At 39.5% G+C, this 21791-nt stretch overlaps 55 pseudogenes; all 55 read right to left on the minus strand.

The window, feature by feature from the left end:
- Positions 1–167: 167 nt before the first annotated feature.
- On the minus strand, positions 168–286 carry LOC140567371 (5S ribosomal RNA; annotated as a pseudogene).
- Positions 287–471: 185 nt separating this feature from the next.
- Positions 472–590, minus strand: LOC140572598 (5S ribosomal RNA; annotated as a pseudogene).
- Positions 591–775: 185 nt separating this feature from the next.
- LOC140569132 (5S ribosomal RNA) lies at positions 776–894 on the minus strand (annotated as a pseudogene).
- Positions 895–1116: 222 nt separating this feature from the next.
- On the minus strand, positions 1117–1235 carry LOC140566210 (5S ribosomal RNA; annotated as a pseudogene).
- A 185-nt stretch (positions 1236–1420) lies between these two features.
- On the minus strand, positions 1421–1539 carry LOC140571677 (5S ribosomal RNA; annotated as a pseudogene).
- A 185-nt stretch (positions 1540–1724) lies between these two features.
- On the minus strand, positions 1725–1843 carry LOC140568586 (5S ribosomal RNA; annotated as a pseudogene).
- Positions 1844–2028: 185 nt separating this feature from the next.
- Positions 2029–2147, minus strand: LOC140568044 (5S ribosomal RNA; annotated as a pseudogene).
- A 185-nt stretch (positions 2148–2332) lies between these two features.
- Positions 2333–2451, minus strand: LOC140566708 (5S ribosomal RNA; annotated as a pseudogene).
- Positions 2452–2673: 222 nt separating this feature from the next.
- LOC140569135 (5S ribosomal RNA) lies at positions 2674–2792 on the minus strand (annotated as a pseudogene).
- A 185-nt stretch (positions 2793–2977) lies between these two features.
- Positions 2978–3096, minus strand: LOC140570677 (5S ribosomal RNA; annotated as a pseudogene).
- A 186-nt stretch (positions 3097–3282) lies between these two features.
- On the minus strand, positions 3283–3401 carry LOC140572875 (5S ribosomal RNA; annotated as a pseudogene).
- Positions 3402–3586: 185 nt separating this feature from the next.
- Positions 3587–3705, minus strand: LOC140569962 (5S ribosomal RNA; annotated as a pseudogene).
- Positions 3706–3890: 185 nt separating this feature from the next.
- LOC140569136 (5S ribosomal RNA) lies at positions 3891–4009 on the minus strand (annotated as a pseudogene).
- Positions 4010–4194: 185 nt separating this feature from the next.
- LOC140566420 (5S ribosomal RNA) lies at positions 4195–4313 on the minus strand (annotated as a pseudogene).
- Positions 4314–4535: 222 nt separating this feature from the next.
- LOC140569137 (5S ribosomal RNA) lies at positions 4536–4654 on the minus strand (annotated as a pseudogene).
- Positions 4655–4839: 185 nt separating this feature from the next.
- Positions 4840–4958, minus strand: LOC140569138 (5S ribosomal RNA; annotated as a pseudogene).
- Positions 4959–5447: 489 nt separating this feature from the next.
- Positions 5448–5566, minus strand: LOC140567034 (5S ribosomal RNA; annotated as a pseudogene).
- A 185-nt stretch (positions 5567–5751) lies between these two features.
- On the minus strand, positions 5752–5870 carry LOC140572054 (5S ribosomal RNA; annotated as a pseudogene).
- Positions 5871–6432: 562 nt separating this feature from the next.
- Positions 6433–6551, minus strand: LOC140567748 (5S ribosomal RNA; annotated as a pseudogene).
- Positions 6552–6736: 185 nt separating this feature from the next.
- Positions 6737–6855, minus strand: LOC140571105 (5S ribosomal RNA; annotated as a pseudogene).
- Positions 6856–7040: 185 nt separating this feature from the next.
- On the minus strand, positions 7041–7159 carry LOC140567100 (5S ribosomal RNA; annotated as a pseudogene).
- Positions 7160–7344: 185 nt separating this feature from the next.
- Positions 7345–7463, minus strand: LOC140573392 (5S ribosomal RNA; annotated as a pseudogene).
- Positions 7464–7685: 222 nt separating this feature from the next.
- On the minus strand, positions 7686–7804 carry LOC140568279 (5S ribosomal RNA; annotated as a pseudogene).
- A 221-nt stretch (positions 7805–8025) lies between these two features.
- On the minus strand, positions 8026–8144 carry LOC140566215 (5S ribosomal RNA; annotated as a pseudogene).
- A 222-nt stretch (positions 8145–8366) lies between these two features.
- On the minus strand, positions 8367–8485 carry LOC140567497 (5S ribosomal RNA; annotated as a pseudogene).
- A 185-nt stretch (positions 8486–8670) lies between these two features.
- On the minus strand, positions 8671–8789 carry LOC140567694 (5S ribosomal RNA; annotated as a pseudogene).
- A 527-nt stretch (positions 8790–9316) lies between these two features.
- LOC140567999 (5S ribosomal RNA) lies at positions 9317–9435 on the minus strand (annotated as a pseudogene).
- Positions 9436–9620: 185 nt separating this feature from the next.
- Positions 9621–9739, minus strand: LOC140567695 (5S ribosomal RNA; annotated as a pseudogene).
- A 222-nt stretch (positions 9740–9961) lies between these two features.
- LOC140571560 (5S ribosomal RNA) lies at positions 9962–10080 on the minus strand (annotated as a pseudogene).
- Positions 10081–10463: 383 nt separating this feature from the next.
- On the minus strand, positions 10464–10582 carry LOC140566788 (5S ribosomal RNA; annotated as a pseudogene).
- Positions 10583–10767: 185 nt separating this feature from the next.
- LOC140566789 (5S ribosomal RNA) lies at positions 10768–10886 on the minus strand (annotated as a pseudogene).
- A 346-nt stretch (positions 10887–11232) lies between these two features.
- On the minus strand, positions 11233–11351 carry LOC140566141 (5S ribosomal RNA; annotated as a pseudogene).
- A 185-nt stretch (positions 11352–11536) lies between these two features.
- On the minus strand, positions 11537–11655 carry LOC140569139 (5S ribosomal RNA; annotated as a pseudogene).
- A 185-nt stretch (positions 11656–11840) lies between these two features.
- LOC140569885 (5S ribosomal RNA) lies at positions 11841–11959 on the minus strand (annotated as a pseudogene).
- A 220-nt stretch (positions 11960–12179) lies between these two features.
- On the minus strand, positions 12180–12298 carry LOC140566791 (5S ribosomal RNA; annotated as a pseudogene).
- A 185-nt stretch (positions 12299–12483) lies between these two features.
- On the minus strand, positions 12484–12602 carry LOC140568171 (5S ribosomal RNA; annotated as a pseudogene).
- Positions 12603–12787: 185 nt separating this feature from the next.
- Positions 12788–12906, minus strand: LOC140567437 (5S ribosomal RNA; annotated as a pseudogene).
- Positions 12907–13091: 185 nt separating this feature from the next.
- Positions 13092–13210, minus strand: LOC140572423 (5S ribosomal RNA; annotated as a pseudogene).
- Positions 13211–13467: 257 nt separating this feature from the next.
- Positions 13468–13586, minus strand: LOC140566621 (5S ribosomal RNA; annotated as a pseudogene).
- Positions 13587–13771: 185 nt separating this feature from the next.
- On the minus strand, positions 13772–13890 carry LOC140568020 (5S ribosomal RNA; annotated as a pseudogene).
- Positions 13891–14075: 185 nt separating this feature from the next.
- On the minus strand, positions 14076–14194 carry LOC140573340 (5S ribosomal RNA; annotated as a pseudogene).
- Positions 14195–14416: 222 nt separating this feature from the next.
- LOC140571458 (5S ribosomal RNA) lies at positions 14417–14535 on the minus strand (annotated as a pseudogene).
- A 185-nt stretch (positions 14536–14720) lies between these two features.
- LOC140572951 (5S ribosomal RNA) lies at positions 14721–14839 on the minus strand (annotated as a pseudogene).
- Positions 14840–15024: 185 nt separating this feature from the next.
- Positions 15025–15143, minus strand: LOC140569886 (5S ribosomal RNA; annotated as a pseudogene).
- A 222-nt stretch (positions 15144–15365) lies between these two features.
- Positions 15366–15484, minus strand: LOC140571922 (5S ribosomal RNA; annotated as a pseudogene).
- Positions 15485–15669: 185 nt separating this feature from the next.
- LOC140566668 (5S ribosomal RNA) lies at positions 15670–15788 on the minus strand (annotated as a pseudogene).
- A 507-nt stretch (positions 15789–16295) lies between these two features.
- Positions 16296–16414, minus strand: LOC140573041 (5S ribosomal RNA; annotated as a pseudogene).
- A 346-nt stretch (positions 16415–16760) lies between these two features.
- Positions 16761–16879, minus strand: LOC140572876 (5S ribosomal RNA; annotated as a pseudogene).
- A 222-nt stretch (positions 16880–17101) lies between these two features.
- On the minus strand, positions 17102–17220 carry LOC140572035 (5S ribosomal RNA; annotated as a pseudogene).
- A 185-nt stretch (positions 17221–17405) lies between these two features.
- LOC140571934 (5S ribosomal RNA) lies at positions 17406–17524 on the minus strand (annotated as a pseudogene).
- Positions 17525–17709: 185 nt separating this feature from the next.
- LOC140569140 (5S ribosomal RNA) lies at positions 17710–17828 on the minus strand (annotated as a pseudogene).
- Positions 17829–18014: 186 nt separating this feature from the next.
- On the minus strand, positions 18015–18133 carry LOC140569141 (5S ribosomal RNA; annotated as a pseudogene).
- Positions 18134–18355: 222 nt separating this feature from the next.
- On the minus strand, positions 18356–18474 carry LOC140570924 (5S ribosomal RNA; annotated as a pseudogene).
- A 222-nt stretch (positions 18475–18696) lies between these two features.
- LOC140567396 (5S ribosomal RNA) lies at positions 18697–18815 on the minus strand (annotated as a pseudogene).
- Positions 18816–19000: 185 nt separating this feature from the next.
- Positions 19001–19119, minus strand: LOC140566579 (5S ribosomal RNA; annotated as a pseudogene).
- Between the last annotated feature and the right edge of the window lie 2672 nt (positions 19120–21791).

Consider the following 21791-nt stretch of genomic DNA (forward strand, 5'->3'; position numbering starts at 1 on the left):
AGAGGATTCAAATTTCATAGCTAAGACCATATTTGTTCAAAACCAAGCAAAAGCATTCCATTTCAACACATCAACATTTACAACACAAAAGAGTTTCAACTACAAATTTGTGCAAAAGATGTAAATAACATGGAAATGTAAGCTTTAATTGTTTGCAGGATTGGAAAAGCTTAGAACACCTGGTATTCCCAGACAGTCTCCCATTCAAGTACTAACCAGGCCCAACCCTAGGTAGCTTCTGAGATCAGACTAGATCAGGCATTCTAAGGGTGGAATGGCCTTAAGCAGAAGCACCTTGCAAACTAGAGGATTCAAATTTCATAGCTAAGACCATATTTGTTCAAAACCAAGCAAAAGCATTCCATTTCAACACATCAACATTTACAACACAAAAGAGTTTCAACTACAAATTTGTGCAAAAGATGTAAAAAACATGGAAATGTAAGCTTTAATTGTTTGCAGGATTGGAAAAGCTTACAACACCTGGTATTCCCAGACAGTCTCCCATTCAAGTACTAACCAGGCCCAACCCTAGGCAGCTTCTGAGATCAGACGAGATCAGGCATTCTAAGGGTGGAATGGCCGTAAGCAGAAGCACCTTGCAAACTAGAGGATTCAAATTTCATAGCTAAGACCATATTTGTTCAAAACCAAGCAAAAGCATTCCATTTCAACACATCAACATTTACAACACAAAAGAGTTTCAACTACAAATTTGTGCAAAAGATTTAAATAACATGGAAATGTAAGCTTTAATTGTTTGCAGGATTGGAAAAGCTTACAACACCTGGTATTCCCAGACAGTCTCCCATTCAAGTACTAACCAGGCCCAACCCTAGGTAGCTTCTGAGATCAGACGAGATCAGGCATTCTAAGGGTGGAATGGCCGTAAGCAGAAGCACCTTGCAAACTAGAGGATTCAAATTTCATAGCTAAGACCATATTTGTTCAAAACCAAGCAAAAGCATTCCATTTCAACACATCAACATTTACAATACAAAGCATTCCATTTCAACACATCAACATTTACAACACAAAAGAGTTTCATCTACAAATTTGTGCAAAAGATGTAAATAACATGGAAATGTAAGCTTTAATTGTTTGCAGGATTGGAAAAGCTTACAACACCTGGTATTCCCAGACAGTCTCCCATTCAAGTACTAACCGTGCCCAACCCTAGGTAGCTTCTGAGATCAGACGAGATCAGGCATTCTAAGGGTGGAATGGCCATAAGCAGAAGCACCTTGCAAACTAGAGGATTCAAATTTCATAGCTAAGACCATATTTGTTCAAAACCAAGCAAAAGCATTCCATTTCAACACATCAACATTTACAACACAAAAGAGTTTCAACTACAAATTTGTGCAAAAGATGTAAATAACATGGAAATGTAAGCTTTAATTGTTTGCAGGATTGGAAAAGCTTACAACACCTGATATTCCCAGACAGTCTCCCATTCAAGTACTAACCAGGCCCAACCCTAGGTAGCTTCTGAGATCAGACGAGATCAGGCATTCTAAGGGTGGAATGGCCGTAAACAGAAGCACCTTCCAAACTAGAGGATTCAAATTTCATAGCTAAGACCATATTTGTTCAAAACCAAGCAAAAGCATTCCATTTCAACACATCAACATTTACAACACAAAAGAGTTTCAACTACAAATTTGTGCAAAAGATGTAAATAACATGGAAATGTAAGCTTTAATTGTTTGCAGGATTGGAAAAGCTTACAACACCTGATATTCCCAGAAAGTCTCCCATTCAAGTACTAACCAGGCCCAACCCTAGGTAGCTTCTGAGATCAGACGAGATCAGGTATTCTAAGGGTGGAATGGTCGTAAGCAGAACTACCTTGCGAACTAGAGGATTCAAATTTCATAGCTAAGACCATATTTGTTCAAAACCAAGCAAAAACATTCCATTTCAACACATCAATATTTACAACACAAAAGAGTTTCAACTACAAATTTGTGCAAAAGATGTAAATAACATGGAAATGTAAGCTTTAATTGTTTGCAGGACTGGAAAAGCTTACAACACCTGGTATTCCCAGACAGTCTCCCATTCAAGTACTAACCAGGCCCAACCCTTGGTAGCTTCTGAGATGAGACAAGATCAGGCATTCTAAGGATGGAATGGCCGCAAGCAGAAGCACCTTGCAAACTAGAGGATTCAAATTTCATAGCTAAGACCATATTTGTTCAAAACCAAGCAAAAGCATTCCATTTCAACACATCAACATTTACAACACAAAAGAGTTTCATCTACAAATTTGTGCAAAAGATGTAAATTACATGGAAATGTAAGCTTTAATTGTTTGCAGGATTGGAAAAGCTTACAACACCTGGTATTCCCAGACAGTCTCCCATTCAAGTACTAACCGTGCCCAACCCTAGGTAGCTTCTGAGATCAGACGAGATCAGGCATTCTAAGGGTAGAATGGCCGTAAGCAGAAGCACCTTGCAAACTAGAGGATTCAAATTTCATAGCTAAGACCATATTTGTTCAAAACCAAGCAAAAGCATTCCATTTCAACACATCAACATTTACAACACAAAGCATTCCATTTTAACACATCAACATTTACAACACAAAAGAGTTTCATCTACAAATTTGTGCAAAAGATGTAAATAACATGGAAATGTAAGCTTTAATTGTTTGCAGGATTGGAAAAGCTTACAACACCTGGTATTCCCAGACAGTCTCCCATTCAAGTACTAACCAGGCCCAACCCTAGGTAGCTTCTGAGATCAGACGAGATCAGGCATTCTAAGGGTGGAATGGCCGTAAGCAGAAGCACCTTCCAAACTAGAGGATTCAAATTTCATAGCTAAGACCATATTTGTTCAAAACCAAGCAAAAGCATTCCATTTCAACACATCAACATTTACAACACAAAAGAGTTTCATCTACAAATTTGTGCAAAAGATGTAAATAACATGGAAATGTAAGCTTTAATTGTTTGCAGGATTGGAAAAGCTTACAACACCTGATATTCCCAGACAGTCTCCCATTCAAGTACTAACCAGGCCCAACCCTAGGTAGCTTCTGAGATCAGACGAGATCAGGCATTCTAAGGGTGGAATGGCCGTAAGCAGAAGCACCTTGCAAACCTAGAGGATTCAAATTTCATAGCTAAGACCATATTTGTTCAAAACCAAGCAAAAGCATTCCATTTCAACACATCAACATTTACAACACAAAAGAGTTTCAACTACAAATTTGTGCAAAAGATGTAAATAACATGGAAATGTAAGCTTTAATTGTTTGCAGGATTGGAAAAGCTTACAACACCTGGTATTCCCAGACAGTCTCCCATTCAAGTACTAACCGTGCCCAACCCTAGGTAGCTTCTGAGATCAGACGAGATCAGGCATTCTAAGGGTGGAATGGCCGTAAGCAGAAGCACCTTGCAAACTAGAGGATTCAAATTTCATAGCTAAGACCATATTTGTTCAAAACCAAGCAAAAGCATTCCATTTCAACACATCAACATTTACAACACAAAAGAGTTTCAACTACAAATTTGTGCAAAAGATGTAAATAACATGGAAATGTAAGCTTTAATTGTTTGCAGGATTGGAAAAGCTTACAACACCTGGTATTCCCAGACAGTCTCCCATTCAAGTACTAACCAGGCCCAACCCTAGGTAGCTTCTGAGATCAGACGAGATCAGGAATTCTAAGGGTGGAATGGCCGTAAGCAGAAGCACCTTGCAAACTAGAGGATTCAAATTTCATAGCTAAGACCATATTTGTTCAAAACCAAGCAAAAGCATTCCATTTCAACACATCAACATTTACAACACAAAAGAGTTTCAACTACAAATTTGTGCAAAAGATGTAAATAACATGGAAATGTAAGCTTTAATTGTTTGCAGGATTGGAAAAGCTTACAACACCTGGTATTCCCAGACAGTCTCCCATTCAAGTACTAACCAGGCCCAACCCTAGGTAGCTTCTGAGATCAGACGAGATCAGGCATTCTAAGGGTGGAATGGCCGTAAGCAGAAGCACCTTGCAAACTAGAGGATTCAAATTTCATAGCTAAGACCATATTTGTTCAAAACCAAGCAAAAGCATTCCATTTCAACACATCAACATTTACAACACAAAAGAGTTTCAACTACAAATTTGTGCAAAAGATGTAAATAACATGGAAATGAAAGCTTTAATTGTTTGCAGGATTGGAAAAGCTTACAACACCTGGTATTCCCAGACAGTCTCCCATTCAAGTACTAACCAGACCCAACCCTAGGTAGCTTCTGAGATCAGACAAGATCAGGCATTCTAAGGGTGGAATGGCCGTAAGCAGAAGCACCTTGCAAACTAGAGGATTCAAACTTCATAGCTAAGACCATATTTGTTCAAAACCAAGCAAAAGCATTCCATTTCAACACATCAACATTTACAACACAAAGCATTCCATTTCAACACATCAACATTTACAACACAAAAGAGTTTCATCTACAAATTTGTGCAAAAGATGTAAATAACATGGAAATGTAAGCTTTAATTGTTTGCAGGATTGGAAAAGCTTACAACACCTGGTATTCCCAGACAGTCTCCCATTCAAGTACTAACCAGGCCCAACCCTAGGTAGCTTCTGAGATCAGACGAGATCAGGCATTCTAAGGGTGGAATGGCCGTAAGCAGAAGCACCTTGCAAACTAGAGGATTCAAATTTCATAGCTAAGACCATATTTGTTCAAAACCAAGCAAAAGCATTCCATTTCAACACATCAACATTTACAACACAAAAGAGTTTCAACTACAAATTTGTGCAAAAGATGTAAATAACATGGAAATGTAAGCTTTAATTGTTTGCAGGATTGGAAAAGCTTACAACACCTGGTATTCCCAGACAGTCTCCCATTCAAGTACTAACCAGGCCCAACCCTAGGTAGCTTCTGAGATCAGACGAGATCAGGCATTCTAAGGGTGGAATGGCCGTAAGCAGAAGCACCTTGCAAACTAGAGGATTCAAATTTCATAGCTAAGACCATATTTGTTCAAAACCAAGCAAAAGCATTCCATTTCAACACATCAACATTTACAACACAAAAGAGTTTCAACTACAAATTTGTGCAAAAGATGTAAATAACATGGAAATGTAAGCTTTAATTTTTTGCAGGATTGGAAAAGCTTACAACACCTGGTATTCCCAGACAGTCTCCCATTCAAGTACTAACCGTGCCCAAACCTAGGTAGCTTGTGAGATCAGACGAGATAAGGAGTTCTAAGGATGGAATGGCCATAAGCAGAAGCACCTTGCAAACTAGAGGATTCAAATTTCATAGCTAAGACCATATTTGTTCAAAACCAAGCAAAAGCATTCCATTTCAACACATCAACATTTACAACACAAAAGAGTTTCAACTACAAATTTGTGCAAAAGATGTAAATAACATGGAAATGTAAGCTTTAATTGTTTGCAGGATTGGAAAAGCTTACAACACCTGGTATTCCCAGACAGTCTCCCATTCAAGTACTAACCAGGCCCAACCCTAGGTAGCTTCTGAGATCAGACAACATCAGGCGTTCTAAGGGTGGAATGGCCGTAAGCAGAAGAACCTTGCAAACTAGAGGATTCAAATTTCATAGATAAGACCATATTTGTTCGAAACCAAGCAAAAGCATTCCATTTCAACACATAAACATTTACAACACAAAAGAGTTTCAACTACAAATTTGTGCAAAAGATGTAAATAACATGGAAATGTAAGCTTTAACTGTTTGCAGGATTGGAAAAGCTTACAACACCTGGTATTCCCAGACAGTCTCCCATTCAAGTACTAACCAGGCCCAACCCGAGGTAGCTTCTGAGATCAGACGAGATCAGGCATTCTAAGGGTGGAATGGCCGTAAGCAGAAGCACCTTGCAAACTAGAGGATTCAAATTTCATAGCTAAGACCATATTTGTTCAAAACCAAGCAAAAGCATTCCATTTCAACACATCAACATTTACAACACAAAGCATTCCATTTCAAAACATCAACATTTACAACACAAAAGAGTTTCATCTACAAATTTGTGCAAAAGATGTAAATAACATGGAAATGTAAGCTTTAATTTTTTGCAGGATTGGAAAAGCTTACAACACCTGGTATTCCCAGACAGTCTCCCATTCAAGTACTAACCGTGCCCAAACCTAGGTAGCTTGTGAGATCAGACGAGATAAGGCGATCTAAGGATGGAATGGCCGTAAGCAGAAGCACCTTGCAAACTAGAGGATTCAAATTTCATAGCTAAGACCATATTTGTTCAAAACCAAGCAAAAGCATTCCATTTCAACACATCAACATTTACAACACAAAGCATTCCATTTCAACACATCAACATTTACCACACAAAAGAGTGTCAACTACAAATAAGTGCAAAAGATATAAATAACATGGAAATGTAAGCTTTAATTGTTTGCAGGATTGGAAAGCTTACAACACCTGGTATTCCCAGACAGTCTCCCATTCAAGTACTAACCAGGCCCAACCCTAGGTAGTTTCTGAGATCAGACGAGATAAGGCGTTCAAAGGATGGAATGGCCGTAAGCAGAAGCACCATGCAAACTAGAGGATTCAAATTTCATAGCTAAGACCATATTTGTTCAAAACCAAGCAAAAGCATTCCATTTCAACACATCAACATTTACAACACAAAAGAGTTTCAACTACAAATTTGTGCAAAAGATGTAAATAACATGGAAATGTAAGCTTTAATTGTTTGCAGGATTGGAAAAGCTTACAACACCTGGTATTCCCAGACAGTCTCCCATTCAAGTACTAACCAGGCCCAACCCTAGGTAGCTTCCGAGATCAGACGAGATCAGGCATTCTAAGGGTGGAATGGCCGTAAGCAGAAGCACCTTGCAAACTAGAGGATTAAAATTTCATAGCTAAGACCATATTTGTTCAAAACCAAGCAAAAGCATTCCATTTCAACAAAATAACATTTACAACACAAAAGAGTTTCAACTACAAATTTGTGCAAAAGATGTAAATGACATGGAAATGTAAGCTTTAATTGTTTGCAGGATTGGAAAAGCTTACAACACCTGGTATTCCCAGACAGTCTCCCATTCAAGTACTAACTGTGCCCAACCCTAGGTAGCTTCTGAGATCAGACGAGATCAGGCATTCTAAGGGTGGAATGGCCGTAAGCAGAAGCACCTTGCAAACTAGAGGATTCAAATTTCATAGCTAAGACCATATTTGTTCAAAACCAAGCAAAAGCATTCCATTTCAACACATCAACATTTACAACACAAAAGAGTTTCAACTACAAATTTGTGCAAAAGATGTAAATAACATGGAAATGTAAGCTTTAATTGTTTGCAGGATTGGAAGAGCTTACAACACCTGGTATTCCCAGACAGTCTCCAATTCAAGTACTAACCAGGCCCAACCCTAGGTAGCTTCTGAGATCAGACAAGATCAGGCATTCTAAGGGTGGAATGGCCGTAAGCAGAAGCATCTTGCAAACTAGAGGATTCAAATTTCATAGCTAAGACCATATTTGTTCAAAACCAAGCAAAAGCATTCCATTTCAACACATCAACATTTACAACACAAAGCATTCCATTTCAAAACATCAACATTTACAACACAAAAGAGTTTCATCTACAAATTTGTGCAAAAGATGTAAATAACATGGAAATGTAAGCTTTAATTGTTTGCAGGATTGGAAAAGCTTACAACACCTGGTATTCCCAGACAGTCTCCCATTCAAGTACTAACCAGGCCCAAATCTAGGTATCTTCTAAGATCAGACGAGTTCAGGCATTCTAAGGGTGGAATGGCCGTAAGCAGAAGCACCTTCCAAACTAGAGGATTCAAATTTTTAGCTAAGACCATATTTGTTCAAAACCAAGCAAAAGCATTCCATTTCAACACATCAACATTTACAACACAAAGCATTCCATTTCAACAAATCAACATTTACCACACAAAAGAGTGTCAACTACAAATAAGTGCAAAAGATATAAATAACATGGAAATGTAAGCTTTAATTGTTTGCAGGATTGGAAAAGCTTACAACACCTGGTATTCCCAGACAGTCTCCCATTCAAGTACTAACCAGGCCCAACTCTAAGTAGCTTCTAAGATCAGACGAGATCAGGCATTCTAAGGGTGGAATGGCCGTAAGCAGAAGCACCTTGCAATCTAGAGGATTCAAATTTCATAGCTAAGACCATACTTGTTCAAAACCAAGCAAAAGCATTCCATTTCAACACATCAACATTTACAACACAAAGCATTCCATTTCAACACATCAACATTTACCACACAAAAGAGTGTCAACTACACATAAGTGCAACAGATATAAATAACATGGAAATGTAAGCTTTAATTGTTTGCAGGATTGGAAAAGCTTACAACAGCTGGTATTCCCAGACAGTCTCCCATTCAAGTACTAACCAGGCCCAACTCTAGGTAGCTTCTGAGATCAGACGAGATCAGGCATTCTAAGGGTGGAATGGCTGTAAGCAGAAACACTTTGCAAACTAGAGGATTCAAATTTCATAGCTAAGACCATATTTGTTCAAAACCAAGCAAAAGCATTCCATTTCAACACATCAACATTTACAACACAAAAGAGTTTCAACTACAAATTTGTACAAAAGATGTAAATAACATGGAAATGTAAGCTTTAATTGTTTGCAGGATTGGAAAAGCTTACAACACTTGGTATTCCCAGACAGTCTCCCATTCAAGTACTAACCAGGCCCAACCCTAGGTATCTTCTAAGATCAGACGAGTTCAGGCATTCTAAGGGTGGAATGGCCGTAAGCAGAAGCACCTTCCAAACTAGAGGATTCAAATTTTTAGCTAAGACCATATTTGTTCAAAACCAAGCAAAAGCATTCCATTTCAACACATCAACATTTACAACACAAAGCATTCCATTTCAACAAATCAACATTTACCACACAAAAGAGTTTCAACTACAAATAAGTGCAAAACATATAAATAACATGGAAATGTAAGCTTTAATTGTTTGCAGGATTGGAAAAGCTTACAACAGCTGGTATTCCCAGACAGTCTCCCATTCAAGTACTAACCAGGCCCAATCCTAGATAGCTCCTGAAATCAGACTAGATCAGGCATTCTAAGGGTGGAATGGCCGTAAGCAGAAGAAGTTTGCAAACTAGAGGATTCAAATTATATAGTTAAAACCATATTTGTTCAAAAAACCAAGAAAAAGCATTCCATTTCAACACATCAACATTTACAACACAAAAGAGTTTCAACTACAAATTTGTGCAAAAGATGTAAATAACATGGAAATGTAAGCTTTAATTGTTTGCAGGATTGGAAAAGCTTACAACACCTGCTATTCCCAGACAGTCTCCCATTCAAGTATTAACCAGGCCCAACTGTACGTAGCTTCTGAGATCATACGAGATCAGGCATTCTAAGGGTGGAATGGCCGTAAGCAGAAACACCTTGCAAACTAGAGGATTCAAATTTCATAGCTAAGACCATATTTGTTCAAAACCAAGCAAAAGCATTCCATTTCAACACATCAACATTTACAACACAAAAGAGTTTCAACTACAAATTTGTGCAAAAGATGTAAATAACATGGAAATGTAAGCTTTAATTGTTTGCAGGATTGGAAAAGCTTACAACACTTGGTATTCCCAGACAGTCTCCCATTCAAGTACTAACCAGGCCCAACCCTAGGTATCTTCTAAGATCAGACGAGTTCAGGCATTCTAAGGGTGGAATGGCCGTAAGCAGAAGAACCTTGCAAACTAGAGGATTCAAATTTCATAGATAAGACCATATTTGTTCGAAACCAAGCAAAAGCATTCCATTTCAACACATCAACATTTACAACACAAAGCATTCCATTTCAACACATCAACATTTACCACACAAAAGAGTGTCAACTACAAATAAGTGCAAAAGATATAAATAACATGGAAATGTAAGCTTTAATTGTTTGCAGGATTGGAAAAGCTTACAACACCTGGTATTCCCAGACAGTCTCCCATTCAAGAACAAACCAGGCCCAACCCTTGGTAGCTTCTGAGATCAGACGAGATCAGGCATTCTAAGGGTGGAATGGTCGTAAGCAGAAATACCTTGCAAACTAGAGGATTCAAATTTCATAGCTAAGACCATATTTGTTGAAAACCAAGCAAAAGCATTCCATTTCAACACATCAACATTTACAACACAAAGCATTCCATTTCAACACATCAACATTTACCACACAAAAGAGTTTCAACTACAAATTTGTGCAAAAGATGTAAATAACATGGAAATGTAAGCATTAATTGTTTGCAGGATTGGAAAAGCTTACAACACCTGATATTCCCAGACAGTCTCCCATTCAAGTACTAACCAGACCCAACCCACATCAACATTTATAACACAAAAGAGTTTCAACTACAAATAAGTGCAAAAGATATAAATAACATGGAAATGTAAGCTTTAATTGTTTTCAGGATTGGAAAAGCTTACAACACCTGGTATTCCCAGACAGTCTCCCATTCAAGTACTAAACAGGCCCAACACTTGGTAGCTTCTGAGATCAGACGAGATCAGGCATTCTAAGGGTGGAATTGCCATAAGCAGAAGAACCTTGCAAACTAGAGGATTCAAATTTCATAGCTAAGACCATATTTGTTCAAAACCAAGCAAAAGCATTCCATTTCAACACATCAACATTTACCACACAAAAGAGTGTCAACTGCAAATAAGTGCAAAAGATATAAATAACATGGAAATGTAAGCTTTAATTGTTTTCAGGATTGGAAAAGCTTACAACACCTGGTATTCCCAGACAGTCTCCCATTCAAGTACTAAACAGGCCCAACACTTGGTAGCTTCTGAGATCAGACGAGATCAGGCATTCTAAGGGTGGAATTGCCATAAGCAGAAGAACCTTGCAAACTAGAGGATTCAAATTTCATAGCTAAGACCATATTTGTTCAAAACCAAGCAAAAGTATTCCATTTCAGCACATGAACATTTACAACACAAAAGAGTTTCAACTCCAAATTTGTGCAAAAGATGTAAATAACATGGAAATGTAAGCTTTAATTGTTTGCAGGATTGGAAAAGCTTACAACACCTGATATTCCCAGACAGTCTCCCATTCAAGTACTAACCAGACCCAACCCACATCAACATTTATAACACAAAAGAGTTTCAACTACAAATTTGTGCAAAAGATGTAAATAACATGGAAATGTAAGCTTTAATTGTTTGCAGGATTGGAAAAGTTTACAACACCTGGTATTCCCAGACAGTCTTCCATTCAAGTACTAACCAGGCCCAACCCTAGGTAGCTTCTGAGATCAGACGAGTTCAGGCGTTCTAAGGGTGGAATGGCCGTAATCAGAAGAACCTTGCAAACGAGAGGATTCAAATTTCATAGATAAGACCAAATTTGTTCGAAACCAAGTAAAAGCATTCCATTTCAAGACATCAACATTTACAACACAAAAGAGTTTCAACTACAAATTTGTGCAAAAGATGTAAATAACATGGAAATGTAAGCTTTAATTGTTTGCAGGATTGGAAAAGCTTACAACACCTGGTATTCCCAGACAGTCTCCCATTCAAGTACTAACCAGGCCCAACCCTAGGTAGCTTCTGAGATCAGACGAGATCAGGCATTCTAAGGGTGGAATGGCCGTAAGCAGAAGCACCTTCCAAACTAGAGGATTCAAATTTCATAGCTAAGACCATATTTGTTCAAAACCAAGCAAAAGCATTCCATTTCAACACATCAACATTTACAACACAAAAGAGTTTCAACTACAAATTTGTGCAAAAGATGTAAATAACATGGAAATGTAAGCTTTAATTGTTTGCAGGATTGGAAAAGCTTACAACACCTGATATTCCCAGACAGTCTCCCATTCAAGTACTAACCAGGCCCAACCCTAGGTAGCTTCTGAGATCAGACGAGATCAGGCATTCTAAGGGTGGAATGGTCGTAAGCAGAAATACCTTTCAAACTAGAGGATTCAAATTTCATAGCTAAGACCATATTTATTGAAAACCAAGCAAAAGCATTCCATTTCAACACATCAACATTTACAACACAGCATTCCATTTCAACACATCAACATTTACCACACAAAAGAGTGTCAACTACAAATAAGTGCAAAAGATATAAATAACATGGAAATGTAAGCTTTAATTGTTTTCAGGATTGGAAAAGCTTACAACACCTGGTATTCCCAGACAGTCTCCCATTCAAGTACTAAACAGGCCCAACACTTGGTAGCTTCTGAGATCAGACGAGATCAGGCATTCTAAGGGTGGAATTGCCATAAGCAGAAGAACCTTGCAAACTAGAGGATTCAAATTTCATAGCTAAGACCATATTTGTTCAAAACCAAGCAAAAGTATTCCATTTCAGCACATGAACATTTACAACACAAAAGAGTTTCAACTCCAAATTTGTGCAAAAGATGTAAATAACATGGAAATGTAAGCTTTAATTGTTTGCAGGATTGGAAAAGCTTACAACACCTGGTATTCCCAGACAGTCTCCCATTCAAGAACTAACCAGGCCCAACCCTAGGCAGCTTCTGAGATCAGACGAGATCAGGCGTTCTAAGGGTGGAATGGCCTCAAGCAGAAGCACCTTGCAATCCAGAGGATTCAATTTTCATAGCTAAGACCATATTTGTTCAAAACCAAGAAAAAGCATTCCATTTCAACACATCAACATTCACAACACAAAAGAGTTTCAACTACAAATTTGTGCAAAAGATGTAAATAACATGGAAATGTAAGCTTTAATTGTTTGCAGGATTGGAAAAGCTTACAACACCTGGTATTCCCAGACAGTCTCCCATTCAAGTACTAAACAGGCCCAACACTAGGTAGCTTCTGAGATCAGACGAGATCAGGCATTCTAAGGGTGGAATTGCCATAAGCAGAAGAACCTTGCAAACTAGAGGATTCAAATTTCATAGCTAAGACCATATTTGTTCAAAACCAAGCAAAAGCATTCCATTTCAACACATCAACATTTACAATACAAAAGAGTTTCAACTACAAATTTGTGCAAAAGATGTAAATAACATGGAAATGTAAGCTTTAATTGTTTGCAGGATTGGAAAAGCTTACAACACCTAGCATTCCCAGACAGTCTCCCATTCAAGTACTAACCAGGCCCAACCCTAGGTAGCTTCTGAGATCAGACGAGATCAGGCATTCTAAGGGTGGAATGGCCGTAAGCAGAAGCACCTTGCAAACTAGAGGATTCAAATTTCATATCTAAGACCATATTTGTTCAAAACCAAGCAAAAGCATTCCATTTCAACACATCAACATTTACAACACAGCATTCCATTTCAACACATCAACATTTACAACACAAAGCATTCCATTTCAACACATCAACATTTACAACACAAAAGAGTTTCATCTACAAATTTGTGCAAAAGATGTAAATAACATGGAAATGTAAGCTTTAATTGTTTGCAGGATTGGAAAAGCTTACAACACCTGATATTCCCAGACAGTCTCCCATTCAAGTACTAACCAGGCCCAACACTAGGTAGCTTCTGAGATCAGACGAGATCAGGCATTCTAAGGGTGGAATGGCCGCAAGCAGAAGCACCTTGCAAATTAGAGGATTCAATTTTCATAGCTAAGACCATATTTGTTCAAAACCAAGCAAAAGCATTCCATTTCAACATATCAACATTTACCACACAAAAGAGTGTCAACTACAACTAAGTGCAAAAGATATAAATAACATGGAAATGTAAGCTTTAATTGTTTGCAAGATTGGAAAAGCTTACAACACCTGGTATTCCCAGACAGTCTCCCATTCAAGTACTAACCAGACCCAACCCTATGTAGCTTCTGAGATCAGACAACATCAGGCGTTCTAAGGGTGGAATGGCCGTAATCAGAAGAACCTTGCAAACGAGAGGATTCAAATTTCATAGATAAGACCATATTTGTTCGAAACCAAGTAAAAGCATTCCATTTCAAGACATCAACATTTACAACACAAAAGAGTTTCAACTACAAATTTGTGCAAAAGATGTAAATAACATGGAAATGTAAGCTTTAATTGTTTGCAGGATTGGAAAAGCTTACAACACCTGGTATTCCCAGACAGTCTCCCATTCAAGTACTAAACGTGCCCAACCCTAGGTAGCTTCTGAGATCAGACGAGATCAGGCATTCTAAGGGTGGAATGGTCGTAAGCAGAAACACCTTGCAAACTAGAGGATTCAAATTTCATAGCTAAGACCATATTTGTTGAAAACCAAGCAAAAGCATTCCATTTCAACACATCAACATTTACAACACAAAGCATTCCATTTCAACACATCAACATTTACAACACAAAAGAGTTTCAACTACAAATTTGTGCAAAAGATGTATATAACATGGAAATGTAAGCTTTAATTGTTTGCTGGATTGGAAAAGTTTACAACACCTGGTATTCCCAGACAGTCTCCCATTCAAGTACTAACCAGGCCCAACCCTAGGTAGTTTCTGAGATCAGACGAGATCAGGCATTCTAAGGGTGGAATGGCCGTAAGCAGAAGCACCTAGCAAACTAGAGGATTCAAATTTCATAGCTAAGACCATATTTGTTCAAAACCAAGCAAAAGCATTCCATTTCAACACATCAACATTTACAACACAAAAGAGTTTCAACTACAAATTTGTGCAAAAGATGTAAATAACATGGAAATGTAAGCTTTAATTGTTTGCAGGATTGGAAAAGCTTACAACACCTTGTATTCCCAGACAGTCTCCCATTCAAGTACTAACCAGGCCCAACCCTAGGTAGTTTCTGAGATCAGACGAGATCAGGCATTCTAAGGGTGGAATGGCCGTAAGCAGAAGGACCTTGCAAACTAGAGGATTCAAATTTCATAGCTAAGACCATATTTGTTCAAAACCAAGCAAAAGCATTCCATTTCAACACATCAACATTTACAACACAAAAGAGTTTCAACTACAAATTTGTGCAAAATATGTAAATAACATGGAAATGTAAGCTTTAATTGTTTGCAGGATTGGAAAAGCTTACAACACCTGATATTCCCAGACAGTCTCCCATTCAAGTACTAACCAGGCCCAACCCTAGGTAGCTTCTGAGATCAGACGAGATCAGGCATTCTAAGGGTGGAATGGTCGTAAGCAGAAATACCTTGCAAACTAGAGGATTCAAATTTCATAGCTAAGACCATATTTGTTGAAAACCAAGCAAAAGCATTCCATTTCAACACATCAACATTTACAACACAAAGCATTCCATTTCAACACATCAACATTTACAACACAAAAGAGTTTCAACTACAAATTTGTGCAAAAGATGTAAATAACATGGAAATGTAAGCTTTAATTGTTTGCAGGATTGGAAAAGCTTACAACACCTGGTATTCCCAGACAGTCTCCCATTCAAGTACTAACCAGGCCCAACCCTAGGTAGCTTCTGAGATCAGACGAGATCAGGTATTCTAAGGGTGGAATGGCCGTAAGCAGAAACTCTTAGCAAACTAGAGGATTCAAATTTCATAGCTAAGACCATATTTGTTCAAAACCAAGCAAAAGCATTCCATTTCAACACATCAACATTTACAACACAAAAGAGTTTCAACTACAAATTTGTGCAAAAGATGTAAATAACATGGAAATGTAAGCTTTAATTGTTTGCTGGATTGGAAAAGCTTACAACACCTGGTATTCCCAGACAGTCTCCCATTCAAGTACTAACCAGGCCCAACCCTAGGTAGTTTCTGAGATCAGACGAGATCAGGCATTCTAAGGGTGGAATGGCCGTAAGCAGAAGCACCTTTCAAACTAGAGGATTCAAATTTCATAGTTAAGACCATATTTGTTCAAAACCAAGCAAAAGCATTCCATTTCAACACATCAACATTTACCACACAAAAGAGTGTCAACTACAAATAAGTGCAAAAGATGTAAATAACATGGAAATGTAAGCTTTACTTGTTTGCAGGATTGGAAAAGCTTACAACACCTGGTATTCCCAGACAGTCTCCCATTCAAGTACTAACCAGACCCAACCCACATCAACATTTATAACACAAAAGAGTTTCAACTACAAATTTGTGCAAAAGATGTAAATAACATGGAAATGTAAGCTTTAATTGTTTGCAGGATTGGAAAAGCTTACAACACCTGGTATTCCCAGACAGTCTCCCATTCAAGTACTAACCAGACCCAACCCACATCAACATTTATAACACAAAAGAGTTTCAACTACAAATTTGTGCAAAAGATGTAAATAACATGGAAATGTAAGCTTTAATTGTTTGCAGGATTGGAAAAGCTTACAACACCTGGTTTTCCCAGACAGTCTCCCATTCAAGTACTAACCAGGCCCAACCCTAAGTATTTTCTGAGATCAGACGAGATCAGGCATTCTGAGTGTGGAATGGCCGTAAGCAGAAACACCTAGCAAACTAGAGGATTCAAATTTCATAGCTAAGACCATATTTGTTCAAAACCAAGCAAAAGCATTCCATTTCAACAAATCAACATTTACAACACAAAAGAGTTTCAACTACAAATTTGTGCAAAAGATTTAAATAACATGGAAATGTAAGCTTTAATTGTTTGCAGGATTGGAAAAGCTTACAACACCTGGTATTCCCAGACAGTCTCCCATTCAAGTACTAACCAGACCCAACCCACATCAACATTTATAACACAAAAGAGTTTCAACTACAAATTTGTGCAAAAGATGTAAATAACATGGAAATGTAAGCTTTAATTGTTTGCAGGATTGGAAAAGCTTACAACACCTGGTATTCCCAGACAGTCTCCCATTCAAGTACTAACCGTGCCCAACCCTAGGTAGCTTCTGAGATCAGACGAGATCAGGCATTCTAAGGGTGGAATGGCCGTAAGCAGAAGCACCTTCCAAACTAGAGGATTCAAAATTCATAGCTAAGACCATATTTGTTCAAAACCAAGCAAAAGCATTCCATTTCAACACATCAACATTTACAACACAAAGCATTCCATTTCAACACATCAACATTTACAACACAAAAGAGTTTCAACTACAAATTTGTGCAAAAGATGTAAATAACATGGAAATGTAAGCTTTAATTGTTTGCAGGATTGGAAAAGCTTACAACACCTGGTATTCCCAGACAGTCTCCCATTCAAGTACTAACCAGGCCCAACTCTAGGTAGCTTCTGAGATCAGACGAGATCAGGCATTCTAAGGGTGGAATGGCCGTAAGCAGAAGCACCTTGCAAACTAGAGGATTCAAATTTCATAGCTAAGACCATATTTGTTCAAAACCAAGCAAAAACATTCCATTTCAACACATCAACATTTACAACACAAAAGAGTTTCAACTACAAATTTGTGCAAAAGATGTAAAAAACATGGAAATGTAAGCTTTAATTGTTTGCAGGATTGGAAAAGCTTACAACACCTGGTATTCCCAGACAGTCTCCCATTCAAGTACTAACCAGGCCCAACCCTAGGTAGCTTCTGAGATCAGACGAGATCAGGTATTCTAAGGGTGGAATGGCCGTAAGCAGAAGCACCTTGCAAACTAGAGGATTCAAATTTCATAGCTAAGACCATATTTGTTCAAAACCAAGCAAAAGCATTCCATTTCAACACATCAACATTTACAACACAAAAGAGTTTCAACTACAAATTTGTGCAAAAGATGTAAATAACATGGAAATGTAAGCTTTAATTGTTTGCAGGATTGGAAAAGCTTACAACACCTGGTATTCCCAGACAGTCTCCCATTCAAGTACTAACCAGGCCCAACCCTAGGTAGCTTCTGAGATCAGACGAGATCAGGCATTCTAAGGGTGGAATGGCCGTAAGCAGAAGCACCTTGCAATCCTAGAGGATTCAAATTTCATAGCTAAGACCATATTTGTTCAAAACCAAGCAAAAGCATTCCATTTCAACACATCAACATTTACAACACAAAAGAGTTTCAACTACAAATTTGTGCAAAAGATGTAAATAACATGGAAATGTAAGCTTTAATTGTTTGCAGGATTGGAAAAGCTTACAACACCTGGTATTCCCAGACAGTCTCCCATTCAAGTACTAACCAGGCCCAACCCTAGGTAGCTTCTGAGATCAGACGAGATCAGGCATTCTAAGGGTGGAATGGCCGTAAGCAGAAGCACCTTGCAAACTAGAGGATTCAAATTTCATAGCTAAGACCATATTTGTTCAAAACCAAGCAAAAGCATTCCATTTCAACACATCAACATTTACAACACAAAGCATTCCATTTCAACACATCAACATTTACAACACAAAAGAGTTTCATCTACAAATTTGTGCAAAAGATGTAAATAACATGGAAATGTAAGCTTTAATTGTTTGCAGGATTGGAAAAGCTTACAACACCTGGTATTCCCAGACAGTCTCCCATTCAAGTACTAACCAGGCCCAACCCTAGGTAGCTTCTGAGATCAGACGAGATCAGGCATTCTAAGGGTGGAATGGCCGCAAGCAGAAGCACCTTCCAAACTAGAGGATTCAAAATTCATAGCTAAGACCATATTTGTTCAAAACCAAGCAAAAGCATTCCATTTCAACACATCAACATTTACAACACAAAGCATTCCATTTCAACACATCAACATTTACAACACAAAAGAGTTTCAACTACAAATTTGTGCAAAAGATGTAAATAACATGGAAATGTAAGCTTTAATTGTTTGCAGGATTGGAAAAGCTTACAACACCTGATATTCCCAGACAGTCTCCCATTCAACTACTAACCAGGCCCAACCCTAGGTAGCTTCTGAGATCAGACGAGATCAGGCATTCTAAGGGTGGAATGGCCTTAAGCAGAAGCACCTTGCAAACTAGAGGATTCAAATTTCATAGCTAAGACCATATTTGTTCAAAACCAAGCAAAAGCATTCCATTTCAACACATCAACATTTACAACACAAAAGAGTTTCAACTACAAATTTGTGCAAAAGATGTAAATAACATGGAAATGTAAGCTTTAATTGTTTGCAGGATTGGAAAAGCTTACAACACCTGGTATTCCCAGACAGTCTCCCATTCAAGTACTAACCAGGCCCAACCCTAGGTAGCTTCTGAGATCAGACGAGATCAGGCATTCTAAGGTTGGAATGGCCGTAGGCAAAAGCACCTTGCAAACCTAGAGGATTCAAATTTCATAGCTAAGACCATATTTGTTCAAAACCAAGTGTAACGGTGGTTTTACGTGTATTGTACTACTGCGCATGTGCGCCAGAGTAGTGCCTCTCTATGAAGACGGTGAGCTAGCTGTAGCATGGCCTCCGGTCTGATGTACCTACTCTAAGCTATCTGGACAGTAATGGGGAGATGCGTTGGCGCTTATGTACTATTAAACCCGTCTTCTACCCCGCATGGAGTGTGTCCTGTGTGTGTGCCTCGAGGGAAGCCAGGATTAAGTGTAGTTCCTCTGCTAGCTCCTCCACCACCCGCGTTTTCACCCATTACAAGTGGCGCCCGAACTTTTTTTCCCTCCGGCTCTCGGATGAAGCTAGTTAGCTCCGGATGCTAACTCATCAAGCTAACTGGACACTGACTGTTAATTTCGAGTTCACTGTGTGGAGTTTTCGGACCGAGTGTGGGACTGTGCTCATATTTTGGAGTTTATTCGGTGAGTGCACCCGTTTTTTCCACTTTTTGTCTCTCCACCGTGGATCGCTGTTAATGCTGGAGACTGTTAGCCGGCTAGGCTAATGCTAACGCTGCCCGGCCGTGTTTATATCCGCGCTGATGGACTGTATTCGTTAACAACGGACACTTTTTGCGTGCTTTACACTTTTTCGAGAGGATTTTTTGGAACAAGGATCGTATTTTTGGGACATTATGAGTAGCTGCCGCGAAACTTTTGCTCGCTGGACCTGTTGAATTGACTGTGCTGACTGCCTGTGTATTCGCCCGCCGGCTTCCTTAGCTGCCGCGCGCGGGAAACTGATTTATCTCGTGGGACTTTGTTTTTCTCTCATTTTATCCTCACTGCTACCTGCTTTCTCCCCGATTTAACGGAGGACTGTTCACTCAGGTGTTTTTCGCTCGCTCACTGAACCCTCAGCTCGTGGTGTGTGTGTAACTACGGACTGTCTGCATGTTCAGCGCTGCTGGTTAAAAACAGTATTTTTTTTTTTTTTTTGGTGACAAATTTTTTTATGGTACATTTTCTTCACAAAATGTCTGACAGCGATAGTGACTGCGAACCACGTGACTTTAGTCCACAACCACACTCTAGTGATATGCAGGTCCAAATGTGCCTATTGAGACAGGAAATGGGGGTCCTTAGGGACTGTTTGAGTAGTTCCTGGCACATGCAGACTGAATTTCTTAAGCAGTGGAAGAAAGAACCTGAGCCCTATGCTCCTTGTCATGTAGTCACATTTTCTGACCCACTTTGTGCATCCACGCCCCATCACAACAACCACACTAGTCTTAGCCAACCAGTAGATGGTCAAGTTTATGCTCACAGAGCACCCGAGGTTCACAGAACTTCTCGTCACCCAAAGCCAGAGACATGCCCTGTTTCGGGGGCTACAGGACTCAGACTTGACCCATGCTCAAATAGTGCGTTCTTGTCTGGAACAAAGCCAAATGCTCCTTCCTGCAGTGTCAGCTGCTCAGGTGGTCATCTGTTGTCCGATTCATCTATTCTCAGCGGCACATCAAGGGTTCTGACGTCTCTGTTGCAACAATCTAAGCTCGAACCTCCTGTATTTAGTAATTCAGGAAGTGTTTCCCCAGAAGAATGGCTTCGTGCTGCGGACTCTTACAAGCATGATGTTGGGCTGTCAGATGCCCAAGTCCTGTCAGAATTGCCGAGATTTCTAAGAGGTGAGCCTGGTCGCTGGTTTCAGGTGCTCAAACCTCATCTTCGCAACTGGTCCCAGTTCTCTGAGCTTTTTCAAAAGGCTTTCTTGCCATTCGATAACCAGGAAAGAATTTGGAGAAACATCCTGGACCACATGCAAGCTCCTGACGAGCCCCTGCCCACTTTTGTTGCACACATGCTGTGTGACTTCGCTAAGCTCAAGAATCCACCACCTGAACATGAGCAAGTTGAGATTATCTGCAAACATGCTTTAGAGAAGTATGCTGTTGCTCTTTATGGCACACCTGTTCCGTCTGTCGCAGACCTATTGCTACGAGCCCATGAACTGCAAGCAGCCCTTGGTCACCGTGATCGCAATAGACCACCGCCTCCTCTCCCTAAGCCAGCTAAATCTGTCTTCTGCTACGGGTGTTCCTTGCCTGGTTTCACTGCACGTACTTGCCCACAGTGCAATTCTTTGGATCCCCAGGAGGACGGAAGCGGGTCAGGCGCTATGTCAGAGAGAACCGGTGATGAGTCCCCAATGTCACGATATCATGGCCCATCAGGCATGTCGCGTGCAGACAAGGGCCAAGCAAGGAAACAGCGACAGCCTCAGGGAAACTTGCTAGGGGGGAGGTCGTATCGACGAAGCACCCCTCCCCCCCAGGAATTAGCTAAGCCTCACTCTGATTCCCCTGGTGTCACCTTTCTGGGACACATTGAGGACACCACGTCCACTGTGTTCTGGAATACCCCATTCTGTGTCACATTGAAGCTTAAGAACCATGTTGTGACAGCAACCTTAGACACCGGAGCTTCACTTTCTGCCATACAAGCAGCATATGTAGAGAAAGATCCAAACGGAAAGATCAAGTGCACGCCATGGACGGCTCCTCCCTTACGACTGGCTGATTCAGCGCACTGTGACCCGATTGGTGTCACCTGGCTACCGATATGGTTCCAGGGTCAACGTTTCTT

The sequence above is a fragment of the Salminus brasiliensis genome, chromosome 11 (assembly GCF_030463535.1).
Source record: "Salminus brasiliensis chromosome 11, fSalBra1.hap2, whole genome shotgun sequence".
Taxonomy (NCBI): domain Eukaryota; kingdom Metazoa; phylum Chordata; class Actinopteri; order Characiformes; family Bryconidae; genus Salminus; species Salminus brasiliensis.